At 51.8% G+C, this 5,505-nt stretch overlaps 1 long non-coding RNA gene across 1 annotated transcript; it reads left to right on the forward strand.

Moving 5' to 3' along the window:
- Window positions 1–529: 529 nt before the first annotated feature.
- Window positions 530–3,698, forward strand: LOC142876366 (uncharacterized). Its single transcript, XR_012923262.1, has 2 exons — window positions 530–704; window positions 2,605–3,698. It is a non-coding gene; the product is annotated as an uncharacterized LOC142876366 (long non-coding RNA).
- Window positions 3,699–5,505: the final 1,807 nt, after the last annotated feature.

Here is a 5,505-nt window from a genome sequence, read left to right on the forward strand (position 1 = left end):
CATAGCCGGACACGCCAGGCCACCCCTGGGAGCAGGACGCCTACCTGGAGCCCCAGGAATAGCTCCCGCTGGGTGCACACGTGAGCGCTGAGCGGTGGCAGTTCTGGCTCTTTGGCCTGTCAGCACCGGAGAATAATTAGAATCCTGAGAAAGCCCTCATTATTTCTCCCGGGGCCGCGGCGCCCTTTGGAAAAAAGGATGTTTCCTGCCAGATCGTCCCCTGAAGATGCGTTTGTCACAGCCTATTGTGTAAATCCATGTTTGGCCCATTTTAAAAACTCTGATTTATCCACTTGACTGGTCTTAAACTCCTCCAAACTCTGGAAATGTGGCTGTTATTAGGCGCCCAGAGAGGAGCCGTGAAGTATCGCAGGAGGGGCCTGGCCGAGCCCCGCCTGCGGCTCCGCGCCCCGTGCTGCCCGGGAGGGTCCGAGAGCCGGCAGGGACGCCCAGGGTTGGGGGTGGGGCCAAGGGTGCTCCTGTTGGGGGCTGCAAACCCATCAGGACACCAGCCAATCCTTGCGGGAGAACCTCAAGGAAGAAGTTTCATCCCACGGAGGCTCACTGTGGCCCTACTGTGTGCAGGCCTGCACGGAGCCTGGGGACACAGTGAACAGCTGAGGTCCCTGCCCCCAGGAGCCGACGGTCTACAGCCGGGACACAGGAAGAGACAGGTACACAGCGCATCAGCAAGATCAATGCAGGTGGGGACAGGTGCTGGGAAGAGATCAAACCCTCACGATGTTATGGAGTCTGGCTCAGGGCAGGGCTGAACAGTGGCCACCTTGGACTGCGGGGACAGGGGAGGTCTCTCTGAGACATTGACGCAAACATCAGAGGGAACTCCTCGCCAGGTGGGGCCACCTGGGGCAAAGGCCCTGACGGGTGGGCTTGCTTTGGGAGCAGTGATGACACGATGACAGAGCAGTTAGCTTGACCCGTTAGCTCGACCCAGTGGGGCCAGGGCTGACCTCAGCAGGAGGTGACACCTGAGCTATTAGTGAATGCTGAGAATTCCCCCAGGCGGGAGAGTGAGGGCTTCCAGACTAGAGACAGACAGAAAGACCCAGACCCGAGAAGGTGCAAAGCATGTTGGAACAACCCGCGTCCTGGCAGGAGGGGAGTTTCCATGCAAGAGTGTGACCACAGAGGAGGCCGGAGGTGTGCTGGGGCCGAATGGGCCATCCTCCTTGAACAGAGCTAAGGGGCTCAGCTCCCTCCTGAGGCACCGAGACCCGATGTTTAAGCAACCAGGGAGACACAGCATTTGCAGGAGTTGGGGCCATAGCTTCTAAGGGCCCTTTCAGCTTTGAAATGCCAGAAGCCAGCAAAGCCAGCTTATGCTTTAACTGCATGAGAATTAATAATCTTGTTTGATTTGGCTGCATCTGTCTTTGGTTTCCCATCCTCACCCCAATCATCATTCAGAAGAAAGGTGCCCATGACCAGAATGCTGAGCACAGAGGCAAAGACATGTGCTGACGGGGGCCCCGGAGCCTGGGGAGAGCTGGCGGCAGGTCAGAGACCAGAGCTGGTGGGGGAAACCTTAGTAGCCACCGTCCCCTCACGTGGTGACTGCACACAGATGGACACAGCCCAGGGCAGACAGCTTTCCCCACGGCCCTTCCCACCCACGGGAAGTGCTAGCACCCCCCCCCCGGAAGGCCAGCCCCAAATAGCCGCCCAAACCAGGTCAGCCTTCCTTCCCTCCTATTTTAGATCCACCCAGCCCGTCTGCCCTCTGGGAGCCAGCGGCAGGCTCCCTTCTCTGCCCAGCTCACTAAATCAGTAGGATCTGGCATGCTCACAGCAGGCGACTGGGGAAAAAGTTTCCAGAATTTCAGGCCCTTTGATGGAAAGTTGCCTGATGAATAATTGAGATGTCTGGGCTTCCGGAGAGCTACACCGCGCGGCGGTGCTGTCCCAGTTCCTCCAGCGCAGCGAGCTTCGGAGCTTCGGAGCGTGCAGTGGAGGGGAAGGAAGCCGTTAGAGAAGAGTCATGAAGGCGGAGGCTGGGGCAGGAAGGGCTGGGGGCGGCCACATGGGCACATGGGTGCAGGGGCACCTGCTCCAGGGGAGCACGTAATCTGCCCCCCATCCTGGCCCACACTCAGTGCCGAGCACACTGTGTTTAGATCTCATTCCACCCTCAAATGAGCCCATGTGGCGGATCCTGGCATGGCAGCCCCATTGGACAGATGAAGAAACTGAGGCATGGGCAAACAAAGTCCTTACTGGAGGGCCGGGACCCCGTCTTGTCAGACTCCAGCCTGCACACTCTTCCCTGCTCTGCTCACTGGGAGGGAGTCAGGCACCAGCAGGATCCGAAGCGTCAGCTCTTCCAGAACCATAAGGCTGTGCCCACGATGGGTGAGGACCCAGAAGGCCTGAGTCCGCATCCCAGCTCAGTCACTCCTCTGGAAAAACAGGAGTAATAGTCCCAAGGTCACAGTCCTGCTGAGGGGGGTGGAAAAGGCACGTGGAACACAGGTCCTGCACAAAGTGCTTAGTGAATTCTGAGTATTACTGAAGTCATGCTAACTGCCCCAATAAACTAACTCCCAGATGTATAATGGGTGCAATGCGAGAGAAGTTGTCTGTCAGCTCCAAAACAGGTGTTCCTGATCGGCAGGCCCATGGAAACCCAGTGGGTGCCCAGCTGAGCCAACTCAGATCCCCGGCTCCCCGTGTGCACCCGGGCCCCAGGCTCTGTGCCCACACGTCACGCCCAGAGTGAGCAGAGTCACAGGACAACCGTGCAGGTCACTGAGGTCAAGCCCCTCCCGTCAGACGGACGAGGACAATGGCCCCCGGAGACTGGACGCTTCATAAACATGCAGAACCCCGACCCAGAAGCCCACCCCTGGCAACCTGACCCTTAGAGACAACCAGAGACGGACACGGAGAGCCGATACAGGACGCTGCTTGTAGTAGCTAAAAACTGAAAATAATCTACACATGATACCCTAGGAGTTAGGTAAAGTTATTTGTGCTACATCCTCTCAGTAGAAAACTAGACAACACTCCACATTTGGGAATGACCGTGCAGGTGTGACGTGGCTCAGGGAGGCCTGTGTGGCACAGTGGACATGGACAGGAGGTCACAGGACAGGATGTGCCGTTCGCTGTCCCTTCTGTGGGAAACGTACACACGTATGTAAACACATACATGTACATATCCAATGTTTGACCTAAGTTATTTTTGGTGTTGGCATTATGGGTGATTTTTCTCTTTATCTGTCTGAATTATCCATAATGAATATGTACAATTTTTATAAGAAGAAAAAATATTGTCTAAATGAGGATTACCATTTTGTTGTCCTAGGACTGGTCGTTATCTAGGGACAAGGAGATTCTCACCTTTTGTGACTCTAAATCTTAGACACTAACAGTGTCTGAAAACATACTGAGGTCACTGGGGGATTCGGGGCTTCTTTGCCTTAGAGATCTTTGAGCATTTGTTTGCTGATTTCAAAATGTTTTAGATTTCATCTATTTTTAAAATTGACACAAATATTTGTACCTATTTATGGGTACTTGTAATATTTTGTTACAGGCATAGACTGTGTAATGATCAAGTCAGGATATTTTTGGTGTCTGACACCTCAAGGATTTATCATATTATGCATTGGGGATATTTCCAATCCTCTTTTAGCCATTTTGAAATATAAAACACATTGTTGTTAATACTCACCCTACTCTGCTATGGAACGTTAGAACTTATTCCCTCTATCTAACTGTAGATTTCAGCTCTCTTGTCCATGCAATCCAGTGGTACCTTCCCGAAGTAACAAAAGCCTCCTCTTGATGGGTTTGAGTACATGTGAAACATTTCAACCACATTGTATCAGCCAGCTGTTGCTGTGTAACAAACAAGCACCAAATCCCAGTGGCGCAGGATAATAAGCATGCACTCCCGTCCCTTTGCAGGTCAGCTGGTCAGCTCTGAGCTGCAGGTTTGGGCTGCTGGGCTGCTCCACACGCAGGGCATCTTCTTCCCATGGCAACCGCAAACGTACAAGAGGGCACCTGGAAACATGTGCCCTCTATGCCTCTTAAGACTGAGGCATAGAGCTTGCAACTGTCACTCCTTCCCGCATCCCATTGGCCACAAGAAGTCACAGGCCAAGCCCAATGTCAAGAGGCGGTGAGGGTCACTCTGCCTCCTGTAGGAGGCACTGCCCAGCCAAGTGCATGATACAGGGAAGGCTGAAAAACCAGAGCCAGTAACTAAATCCACCATCTCCCATCCACAAATGATTGCTGTGGTCAGGCCATGCTGTCTGCGAAAAAACTGAGCATCCTCTGTGCACTTTAAAATTAGTGTTATTCCTCTACTGACTTTAAAGTAACACATGCTTATAGTACAAATGAAGGGAAAATTAAAATGTCCATAAATCCATTATCCACAGATGGCCCGTTAAGATTTTGCTGCATTTCCTTGCAGTATACACATCCACTGGCAAGCTCTAATGAGCATAAGGATGCGTTTATGTACTAAAAGTAGGATCATCCTTTATTTGGTTTTGTATCCTACCTTTTCCACTTAATCTCATTTTGCGTTCTTTTACTTGCATTATTAAATAGTCTTTAAAAACAGGCTTTTCATGGATATATAATAATTTATTCTAAAGATTCAGCATAACGTATCCAGACAATCCCCTGTAGTTAGATATTTAAGCTCTTTCAGATTTTACTCCTCTATAAACAACACCACGGTGAGCATCATGGAACGAGCTACCAGGGGACGGTGATTGAGCTGTGCTCCTGTGCCTGGCTCTGTGTGAGCACTTTTGACACATGACCACACGTGAGCCTCAAGCTTCCCTCTCTGGAAAATACAGTTACTGTCCCCATTTACAAATGAGAGAACCAGGGCTCAGAGACGTTAGAAACATGCTCAGGGTCATGCAGCTATTTAATTGGCAGAGCCAGGACTAAAACCCATATCTGATTGAGTCTCATGATTTTTAGCAGCAGGTTAACCTCCATTTTTGTGTGCTTCCCTCATGATTCCTCTGGGATTAATTTTTAGAAGTGGAAATTAGTGGGTTTGCACATTTTTAAGGCTCTCAAGACACACTGCTAACACACCTTCCAGAAAGGTGTTAATTCAAACTGCAACCAACGGTCTATTGGCCCACAGTGCTAACTGTGTGCTGGGCACCATTGCAGGTGCTGAAGACACAGTGATGGGCAACATCAACTTGTCCCCACCTCTGCTTCCCAGGTTGGGGAGGGGACAGGCACTGTCTAGGGAACATGGCACTTTCAGATGAAGGAACAAAGCCAAGGGACGCTGCAGTGGCTGGGGAGGGGGTGGGGTGCGGTGGAACGGGATCGCTGCTTTAGGTAGAGTTATCCTGGAGGTCTTCGCAGAGGAGGTGGCCTGGAGCTCAGCCCAAAATGACCAGAAGGGAAAATTTGCAGGAGAGGTTCCAGGCAGGAGATATAGCAAATGCAGTCACCAAAGTAGGGCTGAGCTCTGTAGTCAGGGGACTGGGG

This window comes from Microcebus murinus, chromosome 2 (genome assembly GCF_040939455.1).
Source record: "Microcebus murinus isolate Inina chromosome 2, M.murinus_Inina_mat1.0, whole genome shotgun sequence".
Classification (NCBI taxonomy): Eukaryota; Metazoa; Chordata; class Mammalia; order Primates; family Cheirogaleidae; genus Microcebus; species Microcebus murinus.